Source organism: Cryptotermes secundus, unplaced genomic scaffold (assembly GCF_002891405.2).
Source record: "Cryptotermes secundus unplaced genomic scaffold, Csec_1.0 scaffold4057, whole genome shotgun sequence".
Classification (NCBI taxonomy): domain Eukaryota; kingdom Metazoa; phylum Arthropoda; class Insecta; order Blattodea; family Kalotermitidae; genus Cryptotermes; species Cryptotermes secundus.
Genome location: NW_019730026.1, coordinates 3,024 through 17,023, shown reverse-complemented (window position 1 = coordinate 17,023; position 14,000 = coordinate 3,024).

The window sequence follows — 14,000 nt, the reverse complement described above, 5'->3', positions numbered from 1 at the left end:
GGTTTCTGCTTTTGGTCGTCGCTCTGTACAGTTGGTTGTTGTTGTGCAGTGACATACATTCCGAACAGGAATAGACTATGGGTTGCTACCTGGAGGACTACGGGGCAAGAGTGGGTACCTGGGCCGGGAGATTCTCGTGGCGTGGCGGGCCCAGGCGTGGTGACACTAATAGATATATTGGAGGCTGCTTGGGAATGACGATGCTGAGTTCAGTGGTTTTAGCAGTTTTATTAGTGATTGGTGGAGTTGAACAAAATCCTGGTCCTGTTACGGAGGGCGAGATGGACATGCAGGTTGTATGTATTGGATGCGGCAGAAATCTTAAGTCGGGAATCCAATGTGAATTGTGCGGACGTTGGTATCATTATAGCTGCGGAAATGTGAAGGCTTCTGTTCCTGAGAGGGAGAAGTGGAGTTGTGATAAGTGCCGGATTGAAACGATTCGGGTGCTGCAAGAGGAACTGCAAAACGCGCTGCACCAAATTGACGAGTTGAGGGCTAGGAACAGGGAGCTAGAAGAACAGGTACAACGAGCGGGAGCTGGGAAGAGCGATGCAGTGGTGACACAGAAAGATACTAAGTGCCTGGTGATGGGTAACTCTATATTGAGAAATGTTGGAGCAGAACATCCAGATCTGATGGTGGAGTGTTTCCAGGGGATTAGGGCTGAGCAGCTACACAGTGATAGAAAAGAGGGAGCTAGGAAATCCAGAAACTCTTATAATCCACGTAGGCACAAATGACTTGAGATCAACGAGAAATCTTGATTTCCTAATGGGAGAGGTGTATGCGCTGGTGACTACAGCAAAGAGTAAATGTCCGAACTGCAGACTTGTCCTGAGCGGGGTGTTACGACGTAGAGACGTGTCATGGCGGCGTATTGGAGCCCTAAACGACAGATTCGATTGGATAGCGAACGCCTTGGGAATTACCTTCGTGGACCCAAATAGCTGGATAGAGGAGAGGGATTTCGGTAGAGATGGCATACATCTAAATGGAAGCGGGAAGAGCCGACTTGGACAGCTGTATGCCAGAGTTGGCGGACTGGACAGCGGTGGATCTACGGGGCTGAAGGAGTGACTGGTGGATGAAATCCGCAGAACTAGGAAAACCAAGATATCGCGGCACTCGCCAATCGAAGAATGTGAACTAGGGAAGATTAAGTTGATGAGTGGGGAAACTGAAGTTAGGACGGGGGTTAAATCTGTATCAGCGGAACCTGCATACTGGAATAAAGGTAAGTCGCTGGCTGTGCTGCAGGTGAACTGTAGGAGTATTTATAACAAAGCGATAGAATTCTGGAATTTAGTAGACACGTACAATCCAGATGTTATCATAGGCACGGAATCATGGCTAAAAGGTGATATTAATAGTGCTGAGGTCTTTAGAGCCGACTTCACAGTGTTCAGAAGAGATAGGTCTGCCCGTGGTGGGGGTGTTTTTATCTGTGTTAAAAATTGTATTACCTGTACTGAGTTGTGGGTAGATGAGGAAGCAGAGATGATAGCTGTCGAAGTGAAAGGAACGGATCCAAAATATTCGTGGGAAATTATAGGTATATACAGAGCTCCTAATGAGGATATGCTGGCGATTGAAAGGTTAGTAGACCGTACCCAACCTACGCGAGACGCAGAGAAACGAAGCATAATAGGCGGAGATTTGAACTTACCTCAGGCGGACTGGAATGGGGATGCGGAAAAAAAAAGGGGCTTTCAGGCATTGGCAAACAAATTATTATGGGATAACGGCTATACTCAGGTAGTAGGCGGCCCGACAAGAGGAGACGCTTTACTGGACATTTACCTCCTCAGACCCGAAAATTCGCTTACCTCATGTAACATTGTACCCGGCATCAGCGATCATAGCGGGGTAGTATTGGAAGTAGAGTGGGATGGAATTTGTCGACAGCCAAAAATGGAAAGGATAGTCCCGCTATACCATAAAACAGATGTTTTAGGTTTACAAACCTTCCTTCGTAAAAAGTTTGCATTGTGGGCTGGTAATGGTAGCTGCGTAGAGGAGATATGGGGAAGTTATAAGAACATAATTTTCGAGGGTATGAAACGTTTCGTGCCTCATAAAAGTCTGAGTAAAAATCCGGATCCCGAGTATTATAACAGAGATGTAAAACGGTTGAAGGTAAAGGTGAGGAGGGTGTACAATAAGAGGAAATTAGGAGATCACTACAAAGAGGAGCTCAAACGTTTATCAAAGGAGTTACTGCTAGCAAAAAGAAAGGCTCAGGAGACTTTCTTATGTTCAGTATTGCAGAATGAAGGTAATTGCTGGGCAGAGTTTTTCAAATATATTAAAAGACGCAAAGGAAATAGAGAAAATATCCCGGCGATCAAAGGCTATAGTGACAATCTCATCACTGATCCAATAGAAATTGCTAACTCCTTCAATTCTTATTACGCGTCTGTATTCAGCTGTGAGCGAAGCAATCCGCAGATCCAATCAACAGATTCAGCTGAACCCTTCAATACTAATATAAACATTATAAGGAAACGATTATCAAAAATCGGGAGAAAGAAATCCGTCGGGCCAGATGGTATTCCTGGGGTGATTCTAAAGTTGGGTGGGGAAGCCATGATTCCGTACCTTGCAAGATTGCTTGATATAACAATGAACAATAGATCTATCCCGGGGGACTGGAAAAAGGCTATAGTGGTCCCTATTTACAAAGGGGGAAATAGGTCAGAAATTGGAAACTACAGACCGATCAGTTTAACATCAGTGGTCTGCAAACTAATGGAACATGCTATAGCAGGGTATCTAAGGCAAATTTGGGAAAAGAGTGAATGGCTTTACGAGGGCCAACATGGCTTTAGGCCAGGGCATTCGTGTGAAAGCCAATTAGTGACAGTTTGTCAGGATATTGCTGATACGATGGACAAGGGGGTCAGGACAGACGCGATAATTATAGATTTTTCAAAGGCCTTCGATTTGGTCCCGCATGATAGGTTACTTAAAAAAGTAGGGCAAACCGGAGTGGACTTGAGGGTAGTTGCATGGATAAAGGAATTTCTTTTAGGACGCTCACAGAGGGTTAGAATAGACGGACACTTATCTGATGACGTCAGAGTGACGTCGGGAGTGCCGCAAGGGAGTGTTTTAGGACCGCTACTATTCCTAGTTTATGTTAACGATATTTGGAGGGGCATCGACTCAAATATACGGCTATTTGCAGACGATTGCATCATATACAGGAAAATACTGGATAGTAGTGACACAGGTAAATTACAGACGGATCTAAATAAATTAGGGAATTGGGCGGTAGAAAATGAGATGAAGATAAATCCAGATAAGAGTAAAGCTGTAGGTTTCACGAGAGCTAGGGTAAAGGAACGACTGACATATTATCTTGGGGGTCAATTAATACCGGAGGTAAATAGCTTTAAGTACCTGGGAATAATCATACGTAGCGATCTAAGCTGGGCTGATCATGTAAACTATACGCTACGGAAAGCATGGAAGGCCCTTCATTTAATAATGCGTATACTGAGACAGGGAAATAATAATACGAAACGTCTAGCTTATACGTCATTAGTGAGACCGATACTTGAATATGGCGCGGTATGTTGGGACCCATACAGAGATTGGCAAGTAAGCGCTTTAAATCGTGTACAAAGAGGAGCGGCTAAATTTGCAAATCATTCAGATGAATCTGGTTGGGAAACTTTGGCACAACGTAGACTGGTAGCCCGACTGTGCGCCCTTTATAAGGCATACACTAGGAGTCCGTCTTGGAAAGCGATAGGAAATAGCCTCCTAAAACCATGCTACCTCAGTAGGGGCGATCATAGTTGGAAAGTTAGGAGTAGGAAGCATAGAACAGATGTTGGCAAATATTCCTTTGTAAATAGGACCATAAAAGATTGGAACAGTTTACCTGCAGGCACGCTAGCGTCTTTCCCGTGTAAACTAAACACATTTAGAAAGAGGGTCAGGGATGCAGTTACAAGTAAATAAGTTTTAGGTGGAGCTGGAAGGTAAACAAGTGAAGGAATGTGAAGGGGCTTTGTCGAGTGCAATGACTTATATGAGTGGATAAAAGAACTTATTTACATTGCGTATAATATCAACGTTAATAAATTTAGTCTATAGCATACCTGTTTTTTCTTATTTTATTAACTACTTAATTGTACTTGTTGCATTGTATCATATTTGCATTGTATTCATATTTTGTTTTGAGTGTGATGTGTTAAATCGCGGTAAAGTGAAGTGAAGGGAAGGGAAGTGAAGTAAAGTGAAAATGACAGCACCTGTACATGACAATACTGAACCATGACTGATCGGTTTATTTAACTTTTCTTTTTTTGTTTGTATTCTCTATGTTATGCTGCTTTGTATTCATTGTGGTAGGGAGTTCTTGTTGTGTTTTGTGTATTATTTGAACGTGTTGTTACTTTTTGTAATTACTTGTCTGTTGCCCTTTGTTATACTACTGCCACCGGGTTAAAACCCAATTGCAGTAAATATTAATAATGATAACACCCAAAAACAGTGGGTGGAACTTTCCATTGTTAGTAGTCCCAAAGAAAATTGATGCATCCGGTAAAAGAAAATGGAGGATTTGCATCGATTTTAGAAAGCTAAATGAAATTGCAGTGGGAAATAGTTACCTCTTACCCAATATTCAAGATATTTTAGACAAATTAGGAAGGGCTAGATACTTCACCACACTGGATTGTGCGGGTGGATATCTGCAAGTCCCAATAGCAGAAGAGAGGCACAAAACTGCATTTGGCACGGCCAATGGTCACTTTGAATTTAAAAGAATGCCATTCGGATTAAAGTCAGCCCCGAGCACTTTTCAAAGAATGATGAACGATGTTTTATCTGAAGTAATAGGAACCAGATGTTTAATCTATATGGAAGACATACTGATAATTGGTGAAACACTGAGGGAACATAATTCAAAGTTGAGGAAAGTACTCCAGAAATTGAGTACAATCTAAAAATATAACCAGACAAATGTGAATTTTTGAAGAAAGAACTTAATTATTTAGGACATATAGTAACGCCGGAAGGCGTTAGACCTGATGAAGGAAAAATCAAAGCTGTGGTGGAATTCCCGATTCCAAAGACACAAAAGGATATTAAATCATTTTTAGGGCTTGCTGGTTACTATCGTAAATTTATAGCAGATTTTAGCGCAATTGCGAGACCGTTGACAAACTTGTTGAAAAAAATTCGGAATGGAAATGGTCAGAGGAACAAACGAGTTTTGAACTATTGAAATCCAAATTGACAAGTAGTCCTCTATTACAATATCCAGATTTCAATAAACCTTTTATATTAACAACTGACGCTAGCGGATATGCAACAGGTGCTATCCTTAGCCAGGGCAAGTTAGGACATGACAAACCAATTGCGTACGCCAGTAGGACATTGAACCAAGCTGAACTAATTATGCAACCGTAGAAAAGGAACTGCTAGCCATCGTTTGGGCATTCAAGCACTTTAGGCCATATCTATTAGGTCGAAGGTTTCAAATAGTCACAGATCATAAAGGCTTAACCTGGATCTTCAATGTAAAAGATCCGAGCTCACGTTTGATGAGATGGAAATTGTTCTTAGAAGATTATGACTTCGCAATTCAATATAGGGCCGGAGAAAGAAACAGTAACGCAGACAGTTTAAGTCGTTACCCAGTACAGTGTTTAAATGTAAACATGGAGGAATTTACGGAAGAAAACAAAGAATTATAGCAGAAATGCATGACTGCCCAATAGGAGGCCACCAAGGCGTTCAGAGAATAGAAAGAATTAAGCTATACATTTCTTGGCCTGGATTAAATCAAGCTGTAACCCAGTATATAAGGGAATGTAAAATCTGCCAATTGAATAAGGAAACATGTCAAAGAATTAAATTGCCATTGAATATTACAGACACCAAGGCAACCCCATGGGAAAAAGTATATTTACATGTCGTAGGACCCTTACCTGTGACAGAATCAGGTATGAAATATGTATTAACATGCAAAGACAACCTTAGTAAATACTTTATGGCAATACCATTGCAAAATCAGACGACTGAAGAGGTTGCTAACGCTTTCGTGAAAAATGTTATATTAGTTTACGGAATCCCATCAGAAATCGTAACTGATCAGGGATCAAATTTCATGAGCGATATGTTCAAACGCATTTGCAAATTATTCAAAATTGAGAAAACCCACACGACAGAATATCATCCAGAAAGTAATGGGGCGTTAGAAAGAACGCATAAAACGTAATTACTTACGATGTTTTTGTGATAGGAAACTAAACAATTGGGACGAATGGCTACAATTCGCATGCTTTACGTATAACACGACGCCACACTCCGTTACTAAATACACCCCATACGAGGTATTATACGGAAGGATTGCAAATATACCAGGGAAACTGCAAAGAGAGCCCCAGCCACTCTATAATTTTGAGGACATAGTAATGGATATAAAACAAAAAATGCAAAGTTGTCAACAAATAGCCAAGGAAAGATTAATAAAGTTTAAAGAGGCACAAAAGGAAAAAGTAAAGTGTAATGAATGTTTGTTTAAAGAGAATGATTTAGCTTTATTGAAGGTAGAGAGTAGACAGAAGTTAGACCCAATATGGAAGAGGCCGTATGAAATAAAGAAAATTATAAGCCCTAATGCTATTATTCAGGTGGTAGGAAAAAGAAAGCATCAAAAAGTGCATATTGACAGGCTAAAACCACACTTCTCTCATTCGGTTTCAGAAAATGGAGCTACGTAGGTGGGCTGTAATAATCACAGACAGGAATTCATTTTGATGAGATAGGAACTGTGCAGTTTTACCCCACGAAGTGGAAAGTTGCCACTTACATTAATCTAGAACCAACCAGGGAACTCTGGAGGCAGACTAAATTTCATCAGAGGATGGTCACTGAATTTTGTCAAAGATAAAGGGAAAAAATTGGTATCACTATACTGATTGTACAGCATTTGGCCAGTACATGAAATCCAAAAATAAATATATTGACAACCTAAAGGATTTGGTAGCCGAATACCTAACCGATAACAATCAAAGTTCAGGACATAGATCTAAACGGGGAGTTTTAAATTTTGTGGGCGAGATATCCAAGATCTTGTTTGGAACAGACCCAAGCCAACGCAAAGAATTACAATGATCACATTTCCGATGTGGGAGACAGAACAGAGGGAATTCCTGCATTTGTCAAAAGAACAGGTGACCGTTATAAAAACGATTACCTAAATTAATGCCACACTAGAGAAAGTGAACCAGAACGAGAAAGTTTTGAAAGAAGGCCTGACTAAATTACTTAATTTTAGCACACAGGAATTTAGCGAGATCGAGGTAGAAATTAGAAATGTGAACTTGATCAACGAACAGTTTAGGTTAATACAGAGGGGAGTGGACGAGAGTCAACACTCATTCGAGATTTTAGTAGATGCTTTCGTACACGCGGAACAAGGATCCCTACAGCCTCAATTGATAACTGCTGAAAGAATTAAGAATCTTCTCGGAACACAGAAACTGCCAAGTGGACTGGACTATCCAAACTTTCCATTTCCTGAGCTTCAAAAGATTATAGCTCCGACTGTTTATTCATACAGGCAATATTTGGTGTATGTACTAGAAATTCCATTGTTTTCACATACTATATACCATTTATACAAATTATTGCCATACCCTGTATGCATAAAAGAGGAGGAATCTATTTATGGTTACATTGGTTTCAACAAAGAGCTTATGTTCACTGACCCATTAAGACAGCATTATGGGAAAATGACCATAAATGAACTAACAGGTAGCTTCCAACCAAATGAATTGTCATATGTATGCAAAGAAGACATACCTATTTATACTTATGTTCCTGATACAGACTGTGAAGCAACCCTGTTACACCCTTCTACTACCAAAACTCCTATCAATTGTGAATACAGGTTTTTTAGATTGAGTCAAACATTTTGGATACCACTGCACATGAGCAACCAATGGCTGTTTGTTACCCCATACATGGAAACCCTTACGGTATTGTGTCCACAGGGGACGGCCACTCTGAAGTTGCAGAAGGAAGGTAAGCTAACCCTGAAACCAGGCTGCAAAGGGTATTCATCATATATAACCTTGTATGCTGTATCAACATTTACAACAAATGTGACAAATGATTACATACCCTCTGCAACCATTGATTTTAATTGTTGCTTTAATGACGCAGAAAAGGTAAAATTCGAAGATTTGCCACTACAAGTACCTTTGGCAAATGTATTGTCTAATATGGACGATTTAAGAGTTGCTAGTATGAAAGCAGATGAGATTGAGCAGAAAATTAAAGACCAAGAATTGAAACAGGATCAGAAGTGGTATATAATGGCAACTTCTTGGGGAACGACCCTTGGAACAATTTGTATTATTATGTGTTTGCTGTAGCTGTTGCTGCTGTAAGTGTTGTAGAACAGGGTTCTTTTGGTTTTGGAAAAGATGGAACCCAAAGGAATGTTGGCAGGACACACAGGAGAAATGCTGTGCAAGCATTTACAACTATAATGGGTCCAGGGTCGAGTATACAAAGACCGACACCTCTCCCGCAATCTCCATGAGATCCTTGCCAGGAGTAGGAACCTCCATTACTACCCAACCAGAAAGGGGTGTGTCGAGAATTGACGACGAAACAGAATATCAGAAAGAACTAGAAGCCAGAGAATGTTCCATTGAGACAAAAAGTTTTCACCTTGTAGGTGGAAAACTTTTGATAGGAAGGGGGTGTAATGTGTAATATGTGTTATGATGTATGTAACTTGATAAGAATTGTTTTAATGAAACCCATGTTAACTAATCGTGTAACCATAATATAGGGAAACGTAGAATGTAATAACATTTGTGGTATCGTATAATGATGATACTATTGTGGATTAACAAGCCACTATAACTATTGTAAGGTTATAAGAACAAGAGTGTACCTCGGACCGAGGGTCGCAGGAAACCATGTGTAATCAGTATAGCCAGCCGGGACAGGCGACACTTTTGAGGAAGCTTTTAGCTAAGGGTTTAAGTAACCTAAGTATTTCTGGTCCACTACCATTAATCTGTCAGAACCCCCTTCCGGGTCTTCCAATAAGGAAACCATCTTACGTGTTTTTATGTGTAACATTTTGAATTGTATTTTGCACTTTAAACGCATTATAGGAAGAATCTGGGGCTGAGACACAAACTTAAAAGTTCTCTCCCACGCTTGAGCTAAGGCTCTGAGAGTTCTGTTTCTTGTAACCTTAATGCACAGCTGACCCTAATGCATTTTGGAGGGGAGATGTGAGTGCATTCCTGTGAACCAACTCCCAGTTTGGTCCTATAAGAAGGTACGTGTGAAAACACACGGGATCAGATCTTCTGGTCACATTATAGAGGGCGAAGCTCTGCTTGTCTACAGTTAAACTTATTCTTTGTACTTCCACCACGCTGGTCTGTTAGATTCAGTAAAGCGAGATCTCTTGTTGCAACCAAGAAGACTTAGTTTTTCTTGCTTACCTACAGGTCTCCATAACTATCCTAATTTATCGTCGAAGTCTAGAACATCCTGAGGCATCGACATTATGACGTCTAGCTGTCATCGAGAGACCACGCTTACGACATCACCGGAGGCAGCGACATTACAAATTGAAAACTCAAAGTCAATGAAAAATCCGTCGAGTGTAACAATGTTTTTAGGTCACTTCTTTATCACACTTGCCTTCAGTAGTTTTCTTTTTGTATTAGTGTATTGATTAACCAATCTAGCTTGACAGGCATCTACTATTTTGAATTGTTTCATTTTGGTCCGTTACACTATCAATCACAAAGTCAATGAAAAATCCGTCGAGTGTAACAATGTTTTTAGGTCACTTCTTTATCACACTTGACTTTGACTTTCATTGNAGGCAAGTGTGATAAAGAAGTGACCTAAAAACATTGTTACACTCGACAGATCTTTCATTGACTTTGTGATTGATAGTGTAACGGACCAAAATGAAACAATTCAAAATAGTAGATGCCTGTCAAGCTAGATTGGTTAATCAATACACTAATACAAAAAGAAAACTACTGAGAGGCAAGTGTGATAAAGAAGTGACCTAAAAACATTGTTACACTCGACGGATTTTTCATTGACTTTGTGATTGATAGTGTAACGGACCAAAATGAAACAATTAAAAAAAAATTGAAAAATGTTTTCCTTATATGGCCAAATGTAGTATGTTTAGCAATAAAATTATACAAGTTTCTGTAAAATGAAAGTTAATTATAATAGAAAATCTAACTGCAAATGCACATTTATTCCTCCCCTCATTCAGTTTTCTGAAAGATTTCGTTTGTTTGAACATAGTAAAGTAGATTACAAATTTTCACAGCCTTCGTAGATTACTACATATTCGACTACACTAGAGTTCTGTTGTACACAATTGTGTAATTCCCTAAAGAACTTGGGGCTATAAAAAATTTCAAAGTCATCAGAAAGCAACTATGAATCCAAAAATCACAACATATTGTAACGTGTTTACGTTACAGAATAGGCCGTAGAGATGGTTAATTGGTTTATTTAACAATCTTCAAATAACGGCTACAATTAATTATCACAATATCACGGGTTTCCACACTTTACAAACCCTACAACAAAGTCTCTTAACACGATCTTCACTCGGCGGTAGCTCCAGGACTAACTGACTGACTCAGTACAACTGACTGTGAATAGCCTTCGCTGCTCCCTATATAGCCTCGATCGGACAATACGGCCACGTAATAGGCACCCTTGTTGCCTGGCGCTCTGTTGCTAGTAACGCTAGCAGAAATAACCGCTGTTACTACTTGGTGACGTCACCGCTGTTGACTCGCGTTGCCTAGCGACCAGGATCCTAGGACTCGGCTAACATCGGCTCGCTTCGGCTTCGCTCGGCGCATCACGGCTGGCGGGGGGTGGGGGAGGGCTCATAGCTCAGCATGTCACAATATATTTTTTTCCTAACTAATAAAAATTCCCCCTCGTTGGTGTCTCCACCTTATCGTGGTGAGGGTGTTTGAGTATGCCAAGGACCCTGAGAGCTATACCAGCGGTAGCGTAGCTACTGGCAGGGCCTCCCTTGCTGGACAGGTCAAAGGGTAGGCATCAGACGAAGAGAGACACCGAAAACTGATGCCGGAAGCAGCGACATCAGCGGCGACTTGAAGCACAGAGAAAATGATGCTCGAGATGGTTCAAGTTCGTATAGCAACAGGCGTGACCAGAGTGGTTTGAACGGCTGTTGTACTGCGATGTGGAAAGCAAATGGAAAAACTACCACATTATCACTTTTCCTGGATAGTCTCTTTCCAAAAACAGAAGATCGCATTAAGTGGAGAAACTGTTTTGGAAGAGGCTGTGGACCTGTCGTCTGACAGATTACTGATGAATGAATGAATAAAAATTCAAGCCTGAATGTGAAACTCTCGTGTTCCCCGAATGGGTGGCGCCCAAGACAACTCACAAAGGTGAGGGTCCGTCATTGGCTGCTTCCTTCAAGTCGCTAAAATGCGATTCACAGCGAGCAGCTGTGACCATCTTAACCTCACACTCCCGCCCACCGCAGACAACTAATAACCTTAGGGGTTACCCGAGTCCCAAAAGGCCAAGGTAGACAAACAAGCAGACAAGCTACTGAAAGGGGGAATCATTACAGAAAGTAGTTCTCCTCTGCCAATCGTACCAAAGAAGAGAGATGGCAGTGGAGAGAAGTGGCGACGCGTAGTTGATTTTAGAAAACATGACGACAATACGATTGGAGATGCTTATTCCCTCCAGGACATAATGGAAAATTTACATCAGCTAGGGCAGTCAAAATACTTAACCTGTTTAGGCCTGGAATGGGTAAACCCGAATACGTGTAGAAATAGAGGACAAGGCAAAGGCCGCCTTCAGTACAAGGAGTGGTCATTGGGAATACAAGACTAGTGCTATTCTCTTAACAGTGGGGATACATCTCACTCTGATGTGCTCAGTGTTCTGGGAGCTAGATCCTTTGCAAGTATTCCTGGTCCGGAAGACAGACGGTGTTCATTCTGTCCGTATGTATGCCATGAAAGTATTTTCGAAGGCTGCATCATGGGAAAAAAATCGAATACACAATAACGGAAACACAAGTACTGGAAGCAGTGACAGGCTCTCCATTCCTAATACAACTCCATAATGCAATCCAAACATCAGAGAAGTGACAATATCATTCTTTGATATAACTTTAGCCCCATTAAAAAACGGAGAATAGTAGTTGCAAGAAGAGTAGCAGAAACAACAGGAGACACAGCAAGCAAAGCAACAGGAAGAAAAAGGAACGGGGATGTACCGATAGGCTGCTCGGGACGAATCTTTAGAAGGGAGCAGTGTGACGTGGATGGCGCAAAATGAAGTAGGGGTCAGGTGAACCCCGTGAAGGAGACGTGGAGTAATCTTCCTTGAATTTCTGTCAGAAGCGTGCATTAATAGAATGGTAACACATCCTAACATTGTGCAGTTTTATGGAAATCGCAGTCAAGGAAACTTGGAGTAATCTTCTTTGAGTTTCTATCAGGAGGGTGCCTACAGTGTCAACACATTCTAACATTTGAAGTATTATACAAATCGCCTTGAAGGAAAATTGCAGTAATCTTCCTTGAGTTTGTCAGAAGTGTGCATTCATAGAATTGTAAAACATCCTAGCACTGTGCAGTATTATGGACATCGCCGAGAAAGAAACGTGGGAGTATCCTTCCTTGACTTTCTATCAGAACTATGCATACATAGTGTTAAAACATCCTAACTTTCTGCAGTTTTATGGAAATCGCCGTGAAGGACACTTGGAGAAATCTTCCTTGAGTTTCTAACAGAATGGTGCATACACAGAATGTTAAAACATGCTAACATCGTGCAGTTTTACGGAAATCGCGAAGAAGGAAACTTGGAGCAACCTTCCTTCAAATTCATTCAGAAGGGGTCATACATAAAATGTTAACACATCCTAATCTGTGTAGTTTTATGGAAATCGCCGTGAAAGAAATTTGAGTAATCTTCCTTGAGTTTTGATCAGGAGGGTGCATGGTGTTAACGCAACCTAACATTTAAAAAGATATATGGAAATCGCCGTGAAGGACACTTGGAGTATGGCTGCTTCAGTTTCTATCAGAAGGCGTATACATGCGGTGTTAAAACATACTAACATTCTGCGGTTTAATGGAAATCGACGTGAAAGACACTTTGAGTAATCTTCCTTGAGTTTCTATCAGGAGGGTTCATACACAGTCTTAACACATCATAACACTTGAAGATTTATGGAAATGACCGTGAAGGAAAATTGGAGTATTCTTCCTTGAGTTTCTTTCAGAAGTGTCCATTCACAGATTGGCAAAACATCCTAACACTGCAGTTTTACGGAAATCGCCAAGGACCCTTGGAGCAATCTTCGATGACTTTCTATCAGGACAGTGCATACATAGTGTTAAAATATCCTAACATTGTTGAGTTCTATGGAAATCGCCATGAAGGACACTTGGAGTAGTCTTCCTTGAGTTTCTATCAGGAGGGTTCATACACAGTCTTAACACATCATAACACTTGAAGATTTATGGAAATGACCTTGAAGGAAAATTGGAGTATTCTTCCTTGAGTTTTTTTCAGAAGTGTCCATTCACAGAATGGTAAGACATCCAAACATTGTGCAGTTTTACGGAAATCGCCGTGAAGCACACATGGATTAATCTTCGATGACTTTCTATCAGGACAGTGCATACATAGTGTTAAAATATCCTAACATTGTTGAGTTCTATGGAAATCGCCATGAAGGACACTTGGAGTAGTCTTCCTTGAGTTTCTATCAGGAGGGTGCATACATAGTGTTAACACATCATAACATTTGAAGATTTATGGAAATGACCTTGAAGGAAAATTGGAGTATTCTTCCTTGAGTTTTTTTCAGAAGTGTCCATTCACAGAATGGTAAAACATCCAAACATTGTGCAGTTTTACGGAAATCGCCGTGAAGGACACGTGGATTA